This window comes from Dipodomys ordii, unplaced genomic scaffold (assembly GCF_000151885.1).
Source record: "Dipodomys ordii isolate 6190 unplaced genomic scaffold, Dord_2.0 Scaffold149, whole genome shotgun sequence".
In the NCBI taxonomy this organism is placed as follows: Eukaryota; Metazoa; Chordata; class Mammalia; order Rodentia; family Heteromyidae; genus Dipodomys; species Dipodomys ordii.
Genome location: NW_012267365.1, coordinates 1,311,677 through 1,321,996, shown reverse-complemented (window position 1 = coordinate 1,321,996; position 10,320 = coordinate 1,311,677). Strand labels below are relative to the sequence as shown.

General features: G+C 36.7%; 1 pseudogene; it reads left to right on the top strand.

Annotated features, from left to right (window-relative positions):
* Positions 1-6,565, top strand: part of LOC105997614 — a 9,813-nt pseudogene extending 3,248 nt beyond the window's left edge.
* Positions 6,566-10,320: the final 3,755 nt, after the last annotated feature.

Below are 10,320 nucleotides of genomic sequence, written 5' to 3'. Positions count from 1 at the left end.
TCAAGGCTAGCGCTCTACCACTTGAGCCACAGTGCCACTTCCAGCTTTTTTCTTTTTGCTTATGTGGTGCTGAGGAATCGAACCCAGGGCCTCATGAATTTAAGGCAAATGCTCTACAACTGAGCCACCATCCCAGCCTTAAAAGCAAATATTTTAAGAGGTCCACTTAAGAGTACTTCATAGGGTAGCAAAAGTAAACATCATTGCAACTTGTTGCAATGTACAAAGAAGACATTATAAAATCAACTAAGAATTCACAATTGCTGTATGAAAGACAATCAGTCATTGACACTTTATTAGTTCAAATGTATTGGGCGGTCTGTTTGTTCATTGCCGCTGACAGACTTATCAGTCACACCAATCAACCATCTATGTATTTCTTGACTTCCATATTGCCCCCTCCCTTTCTGTTTGTTTTCTTTCTCTTTTTCTTTTTAAAGTGGAAACCATCACATCTGAACCATGGTTTCTACAACTTAATCTCTTTCAAATTTGACTGTAGATCCCAACTGTTCAAAATGTTAAGGGATCCCAGAAACCTAGAGAGGAGAATGGGAAGCCATCTTACAACAGCCTGAAAACACCATTGACAGATACTACTATAGGAAAAAGTATTTTGGGGAACCACAGTACACTGTCTCCCAGAGTCTGGTTTAAAAAGGAAAGCTACAGCTAAAGATTTTTAAAATTACTCTTTGTAAGCCTATTAGCTATTAATCTGTAAAAGATTAACTCTGGTTTCTCCAAGTTGTAAATCAGAAGGAGGTGATTCACTTTTCAATCTTACCACTTTTCCCCATTTTTTCTTCCTTGCTCTTCTTTAAGGGAAACGATTATATCTGAACTATAATTACCACCAATTATTCCTCTTTCTTTCTTTCTTCTTTTTTTCTTTTTTTTGCAGTCACAGGGTTTGAACTCTGGGCCTCGGCACTGTCTCTGACTTTTTTAGTTCATGGATGGTGCTCTACTACTTTGATCCACAGCTCCACTTCTAGTTTTCTGGTGGTTTTAGAGATAAGAATCTTACCAATAAACCTTCTCCATTTAATTCTTGAGCTTCATATCACCACACTTTTCCCCCTGTATTTCTTTCTCACACTTCTTTAATGGAAACCATCTTATCAGAACCATAATTCCCACCAATTATTGCTATCACATATCTGAGTTTCAGTCCCTCTTCATAGCTGTATACGGTAATATATATTACTCATGTATCTCCCACCTCCATTCCCTAATTTTTATCAATAACAAACTACCTCCTAATAATCTGCTCAAATAATGATACTTTGTTTTTCTGTTCTATTTCCTTTGCTTTGTTTTTTTATTTCAGTCTTCTGTTTCCTGCTTCTGAATGTCCTGTTGGCTAATGTACTTCTTTCTCTTCTTCTATTATCCTTTCTCTTTTTTCCTTATCATTCTCTCAGACTCTCTATTACTGAAGTTTGCACCTAAACATCTGTGTACGCACTTATTCTTTTCTCCACACTTTCACAATACCGGGTCAATACAACATTACATACCTTTCCCCTCCCCTGAATAACTCATTTAATCTCCCCACTAACCTGTCCTGTAAATACCAACTCTCAATACTTCCTAACATATATCGTAAAATACTTACAATTATTCCAACAGAACTTCCCTTCATCTCTAAACTACTCCTACTCGGATGAATTATAACCTTCTAGAATGGAAAGTCTCTCAGGAAAACTTGTATATTAATTACTTATTTTTTCAAAAGTCAGGGGTACAGGATAGATTCTGTTAGGGTTACAGGGTACAAGAAAAATCATGAACAAATTTCATGTACTTGAGTTAAAGTAAATTGAATATTGAGTGATGTAATGACAATAAAAGTCAAAAGAGTTGCACATATATTTAAGAGATGATCTATGACAAACACAGAGAAAATGAATTCAAACAACACTGAAGTGCTAAGAAAGTCATATCCTGTATTTTAAAAAGTCCTTGATTCCAACACAATAGTATGATATGTACAAAAATTGGTAAATAAGTACACAACAAGCCTGAAAATAAAAAATAAAAATAAGAAACTACTTGCATGGTGACAAATGCTTCTTATTTTCAACATGCTAGGGGCTAAGGCAGAACAATTAAGTTTTATTGACAGCCTGTGATAAAATAGTAAAATTCTATGGGAAAACAAAACCAACCAAACATAAGAGTAAAAAAGTTTGTATGTGATCTACTTAAAGAAAAAATAAAAATAACAACTCAGGGACACATAACATAGCAACAGATTCTTAAGGGGAATAAGGGAAGATTAAATTTGGCATATAACCAAGAAACCACATAGAAGAAAGTCAAAGTGGAAAAGTACATAGAGAAGGAAGAATGCTGGGTCAGGAGAGGGAATAAGAAGTCAGCAAATTGGGCTGGGAAGTTGGCTCAGTGGTAGAGCACTTGCCTTGCATGCCTGAGGCCCTGGGTTTGATTCCTAAGCACCACATAAGCAAAAAGAAAGAAGTCAGCAAGTCTTTTGATTTTTATCAGTTTTTATCAATTTATCCCACCCACAGATCCCTAAACTCAGTGGTAGGAAAAATAAATCAAAACCAAGAGAAAATAAGTGAAATGAGGCAAAGCCCTCAATCAAATCTCCTGTTTTTAAAATATGTGGTTTCAACTAGAGAGAAAATAATGGTAATAACAATACCTAACTGCTAGCCAGCTACTGGAGGCTCACACATGTAATCCTAATAACTCAGGAGACAGAGATATGAGGACTGCAGTTCAAAGACAGCCAGAAGGTCAATCAGACCCCTTTACTCCAATTGAACAGCAAAAAAATGAAATTGTGATGCAAGTGGTAGAACTCCAGATTTGAACAAAGAAGCTAACTGAGGAAATGAGATCCTGAATTGAGCTCCAGTACTAACATAAAACACACACCAACAAATAACCAGTATGTTGCTGGCAATAATAGGAAAGGTACTACAGTTAAATCTGTATTTCATAGCTAAAATATAAATAAATTCATATATAGTTTAAATGAAGCATGAAAGTATTTGAAGAAAACAGACATTAAGTTTTCTAACTGTGGTGTCAGGGATAAATCTAAAAGCAAAACACAAAAATAAAAAGTAAGAAAACAATAAAATATTTGAAAAAATCATTTTTATATGTGTGGGGCACCTGGGCAGCAAAGATGGCGCTGAGAGGGAGTGGGTTAAAATCTATTGGATACCACGATCAGGAGAAGTGACATCAGTGTGTGAACAGCTCGTGGACAGCAGGGAAAGTATAGAAAGCTTAGGCACATGATAGGGTGACCTCTACAGTGATTCGTTGGTTCCTTTTCCTCCCTTTTTATACCGGGCGGTTTTTTGCTTTAAAAATGCTTGCTGTGTAATAATAAACAAGTTCCTGCTTGACTTGACTTCCTGCTGCATCTGTCTGTCTCTGAGGCTAAGGGTGGCTGGGGAATGGGCAAGTGGCCCACTTACCTTTCCTCGGACCCCGTCCATCTTCCACGGGATGGATGAAGACCCAACAGATATGTTTATGTTTTATAAAAATTAATTTGCAATACATTTGATAGTTAATATAATAAACTTTATAAAAGGTTTTAAAGCCTTTAGATACAAGTGTGTAGGCAACAAAATGAATGAATACTACAATTTTTTTAGTTGTTTTTCAAAACTCACTAAAAAGAGTGGTGGCTCACACTTTTAATCATAGCATCTCAGAAGGCTGATATCTGAGGATCTTAGTTCAAAGACAGCCCAAGCAAGAATGTCCTTAAGACTCTCATATCTAATCATACACCAAAAAGCTACAAGTAGAAGTATAGCTCAAGTTGTAGAGGACAATAAGCTACAAAGCACCAGTAAGGCCCTGAGTTTCCTCCCCAGTACTGGCACAAAAGACAAAATAAAACATAGTTGTAATCAAATGAAATAAATTCATGTATTACTCAGAGTAATATAAATTCTCACAGATTTTCTAGAAGTCCCATTGAAAATATGTATAAACAGCACTAAATGCACAAATGGTCTTTAATCCGTTGGGTTTTTACTCAGTGTAGCAAACAATAAAATTAGGGCAGCTTGGTAAGATAAAATAATATTTATCTCAACTGAAAGTACTATTATGAGATATTAAAAGTTGCCACCAGTATTTCTCATTCTCAGTTCTTGCTTCCTACCACAATAAATAAGATAAATAACTAATATTATTCAATAACCAATATTATCTACTGGTTAGCAAGAACTTATCTAGAGACTGAGGGAAACTAAACTCCTCCAACAGCTCACTCAAAAAGTTCACTTCATCTTCTACCACACAGTACATCTATTCACTTTCAATTCACCTGTCGCCTTTATAAATATAATCCTTTTCCTGCTTCTAGTGACTAAAAATCCAAATGGTCATTGTCTTCATAAACACCCTCACTAAAGACATAACACAATTACATCCTTGTACTCATTAACCAAAAGAAAACTTCAAGTGAAGAGGTAGCAAGACATTTGTGAATGGAATGTACAAATTAATCTATTCCATTACCATTTGCTCTATACCTGCTGCATGAAGGCAGGACACATTTTCTAGAGCTATGTTTAGAACTCAGAAATCAAGACATAAGTTCAGGAATAAATATAACAAGCGCTTTGGAAAAACGAGGGTATCAATTCATTATCATCACAGTGATTGAGAATTGTATCCTCCCTTCCCTCCCTGAGTCTCACTGAAGATTATGTGAGCAGGGAATTTGTTCTTTGCAAAGAGCACAGAGTTCATTTTTGAGATTCCAGCCAGCAACATTTTCTGGATGATGATGGAGATAGGTAGCTTTGGTGCTACCTATCATCTGTACCTGGATACTGAATCCCCTTAGATAAAATCCTCTGTATTTATTCAACATTTTCAATGGCATGCTAATTTATTTTATTATTTTTTTGTTCATTTTTGTTTTTTGTTCTTGATTGTAAAAATACTGAACAGAGGAGTTACAGTTACATGAATATGGTAATGAATACATTTCATATCAAGCATTATTAGCTGCTATTTTTTTAATAACTTAAATTTCTTAATTATTTTATTCGTGCCTTAAGAGGACTGGTATGGAAAAATAACATTTTTCCACCATGAGCTCATATTTACTCTAAAAGAAACCCAAACTGCTTATAATTGTATATATTTCTCCAGACTCATTTTTATGCTATGGTTCCAGGCATTGTATGCCAATTAAATTTGGTATGCCAGACATACAATAACTGACCTAGAGTATGAGGTTGCCATGTTTCTATTTCTGACTGTATGTGTATAAACATGAGTATGTTTATACAGAAGCCAAGTTTTTTGGTTATAATTTATATGAATTGGACTTTTGTTCGATTTCGTCCAAGTTTTCAGGTGTCAAGTAATTTTTTCTACTTTGAACACAGTGTGAATCACATGCCATACACTCCACTTTTATGCAGATATTTTTGCCAACTGTTATGTGGTATATATACCAGATTCCATCCATGCGGGAACCATATGGCAAAGGTGCTTTCTATCTATGCTACATTTCGTTTTGTTAGTCACTGAAGAGTTAGTGACTGCATTTTAAGTACAGGTTCAATAGTAACAGTGGGGCAATAACGATGCCTTAGAGGATAAAACTATTAACATGTGATAGTTATACTGGCATAAATTTGTGTGCATATGGCATCACAAGGCTGATAGCTCATCACAATTTTATCACAGCTTAGTGTTCAGACAAACATGAATGTTAGAATTGTACCAAAAACTGCAGATGCTAATCTTACTGAATTCTGTTCAGGATGTGACAGTGCTACTGCTATTATAGCTACAGTAATCCAGAGGGCAGTGGATTTCAGTATGGCCAAAGATTACTTCACTTGTGAACCTAGTCATTTGGGCTGAAATCATTGACTATTTTTTGTTTTAGTGCTCATTTTGATAATGCTGCTCCAGAGCTATTTTCACCTCTTGGACCACCAAGACTTACTGTGAATTAATCTTTTTGTATTGACAAGCACCATATAAGGTACTATATTATTTTGTTTCTGATTATTTCTATTTATTCATTTATTTAAAAAGCTGCCAGAAAGAAAGTTTCCACTAAAGGAAAAGGGCGAAGACATATTTTCAAATTAAAAAATCCCATCAAAGCTCCTGAGTCTGTTTCCACCATCATCACTGCAGAATCAATGTTCTACAAGGGTGTATATTACCAAAATAGTGATGATGTTTCTGTGATTGATGAACAAGATGGAAAGCTCTACTATGCTCAGATCAGGGGTTTTATCTAGGACCAGTATTGAGAGAAGAGTGTAGCACTGACGTAGCTCATTCCCACTCTCTTTAGCCCCACGGATCAGTTTGATCCTGTGTCTTATATCATATGGCCAGAGGAAGACCTTCCAAGGAAGATGGAATACTTGGAATTTGTTTGTCATGCACCTTCTGAGTATTTCAAGTCAAGGTCACCACCATTTCCCACTGTCTCCACCAGACCAGAAAAGGGCTATATATGGACTCATGTTGGACCTACTCCTGCAATAATGATTAGGAGACAGTTACCAACCACCTGTAGTTACAACTAAAACTGAGGCTGGGAAACTCAGTATGCCTAAGACCCTGGGTTCAAAAACCCAAAAGTGGATTTTTCATTTTCTTATATTTATACAACTCTGAAAAATACCAGATACTTCTTCCACGAATTGCTTGTTTTGGTCGGTCGTGGGGCTTGAACATGAGGCCTAGGTGCTGTCTCTGAGCTCTTTTTGCTGAAGGCAAGTACTCTACCACTTTGAGCCTCCACTTCCAGTTTTCTAGTGGTGAATTGGAGTAAGAATCTCATTGACTTTCTTCCCTGGCCTGGCTTTGAACCATGATCCTCAGCTGCTAAGTAGCTAGGATTACAGGGAGCCACCAGAGCCCAGCCCATAAAATACTTATATGGGAAACTAAAAAGTGTGTTCCCAATGACCTAGTAATTGTTAACAAATTCTGGCAAGTCTCACTTGGGGGCAGATTCAGCTCAACCAGTCATGATGGAGTTTCTTTGATCAGGCAGGACCCCATTTCCCAGTTTTGGGGTGGATATGATTTCCAGCAAGTCTCTCTCCATCTTGTGGTCCTTTCAAGCTAGCATCCCGTCTTTGTATCTACCATTTCCAGGCAGACGCTTCTTTGTCAGTACATGGGCTTGAACCTCACACTTGGCATTGTAACACTTGATTCATGCCTCAATAAGTCATGGCTTAAAGAAAACAAAATGTATTTGAAGGTGAATGTTAGCTTTCTGTTTGTGTATCTTCCCAGGCAAAAGTTGCAATTTCTGAGAGACCATTAGGAGTAGGCAACATCTGTTTTTCTTCATAATTTACTTCCAGAAACAAAAAATGGATTATATTTTTATTTAACTACAAAATATTAAGTTTTGTATTTCTGCTTAAAGGTTTAATCAAATAAAATGTTGCCTTGATCAACAATAAAAAATAGTGTAGGCTTCCTTTAATGATTATTTCTAATTCAGATTAAAATAGGCCTGAGGAAAGTTTATTTGTAAAGTTGGAAATTCTGATAATTACACTAATTCCCTTATAAATAAAATATTAAAGCTTTCTACACATGTTCCTAATAATTAAATGTACCTGACTTGTATGTAAAGTTCTTCTTTTGAAATTTCATTCTATACAATGTTTTCTATATATGAAATACATATTTTATATCTATTATACTATTCTATTATTGAATTAGATGTGTACGCCTATTGAATTATGCTTATTTTATGACTTTATTCTATTTAAATTTCAATTTTATCAGTAAGGTTTTGTGTTCCTCACATCCTTACTACTGATCTTATGCCAGCTACTCTTCTTGTTCTTACTGTCCTCCTCATGTGCTCATAGGTACTATGAGCTCATAGGTACTATGAAGTCTCCTATGGTTTGATTTTACCTTATGGGCCTTATTCATTGCCCACTGCTTTCTTTCCTTTGTATTTTAATACTTGGCAGCTTAAGAATTTTACTTGTGCCATCTTCCCCTTTTTGTGTGCCCTAGATGAAAGTGTGCATCTGTGATTTTTTGTGTCACTGTAGGTTTTAATATTTGGCCCTCTACCTTAATATTTTGTGTTAATATACCTAACTGGCTGCTGTAAATGGTTATTTTCTGAATTATACATTTGTTAGGCCAATTTGAATATGATCATTATGCTAAATATTGTGAGCTTCTTCTAATTCTAAAGATCTTTGCCACTGATTTCATAAACATTATGTGTTCATTTGTGTGATCACAAGGCTTCACCATCTGTGACAGCCTGTAAATACATACTGCTTGTTGCTCAATTACAGACTGAGTGCGAGTACCACAACAATGATTTCTGCATGTCGTGCAGACAGTGAGGTACCTTACTCCATGAGGCATGAGACGTCCTGAGGCTTAGACATGCTGCTCTCCTTGGGCCATGGGGGCTAACCCGTCTCAACTAGGCATTAAGGAGGTTATTTGACCAGGCAGAACCCCATTTCCCAGTTTGGAGGTGGATATGTTCTGCCCTCAGAACAAATTCTGGCAAGTTTCACTCAAGGCTGATCCAGCTAAACCATCCATGATGGAGGATCTGTGACCAGGCAGGACCCCATTTCCCAGTTTGCGGTGGATATGTTCTGCCCTCGGAACAATTTCCCGCAAGTCTCTCTCCATCTTGTGTATCTTCTCCTCTATGAGGAGCCCTGGTTGGCCCTTTCAAGCTAGCATCACATCGTTGTGTCTACCATTTCCAGGCAGACACTTGTTTGTCAGTATATGGGCTTGAACTCACACTTGGCATTATACCACTTGAGTCATGCCTTATTTTGACATTTTTCTGGTAAATTGGAGATAAGAGTCTCTGGGATTTGTCTGGCCATGTTGGCTCCAAACCAAGATTCTCAGATCTCAGCCTCCTCAGTAGCTAGGATTACAAGCATGAGCCACCAGTGCCCAGCTTTTTAGCTAACCAGGTTTTGATCAATCTGGATACCAGCGAACTCTTTAGGACACAGCTCTATGTACTGAAGCAAAGGTACCATACATCATATGGTAATAAGTCTCTCACTCATTTTTATGTTGATCAGACATGGGGTTTCAGCTCAGGGCCTGGGCACTGTCCTTGAGCATTTCACTCAAGGCTAGGGCTCTACCACATTGAGCCACAGCTCCACTTCCACTTTTCAGGCAATTAATTGCAGATACGTGTCTAATGGTCTTTCCTGCCCTGGGCTGGCTTTTAACCTAGATCTTCAAATCTCATCAATTTGAGTTGCTAAGACTATAAGCATGAGGCATCAGCACTCAGCATCCATATTGTTTAATAACTCAAAAGCTAGCCAAATATATTTTTCAAAAACATGTACTTTTTTGATGTATGTGGAAATTCTCTTCTGTGTAACCCTTCTGGAAGAAATTATTTTCTTGGTCCCTAATGACCTGGGGCCATAATCTTGTGTCATCATGGTATCTAATTTCAATTGAACCATAAGTGTTGCATAATGTAGAGTTCTGTTTGGAAGGAAAAGATATACTCAGTGTTCTTACTACATATTGTTATTTTGCTCCCCCTGTGAAGTACTGGGACTTCTTTGCAGTTTTATATGTAGTTGTTAGTCTGGCTTTTGTTTCCTGGTTAGATATAGTGCCTCTATTGCCATAGTTTTGTTAGTCACTGTCTTTAGTGTATCTCTGAAATACGATGACCATATAACTACTAAAAATTTGTAAGTGATATCTTGTCTGATTTTCATTCCCTCATTAATAATTCACATTCACTTTCTAAATTCCTTCATAACTTGCCTTTTTATGCTGCTAATATTGCCCTGTCTTGCTCATTATTATATTATCTATATATGATAAGATGAATTAGTTTGGAAGAATACTATTGAATACGCTATTGTGAAATAGATAGTGGGAGTATTATAAGTAATATTGTTTATCATATAGAAATTTAATTCACTATAAGTATTACAAAGCACTTCTCAATTTTTGACAATTGTTTAATTAAACTTATTGTACAATAAGATGGAATTTTAATTATGCCAACCTATCCTGAGCAAACCATGTGAGAAGCATTGATGGATCTTTCTACAATGTCAGTGTTTGCCGCGGACTGGGTTCTGTCGGGACGACGGAGGATACCTAGGGGAGGAACCTGGAATAGGATGGGGAGATGGCAAACAGACAACTCACACACATTAGGAGTGGATGCTGAGTGCTGAGCGCTGAGTGCGATTTAATGCAGAGGATAACAAACTTTTATAGCAAAAAGTCTCCATAAGAAAGGGCAAAAGGTTACATAATCTT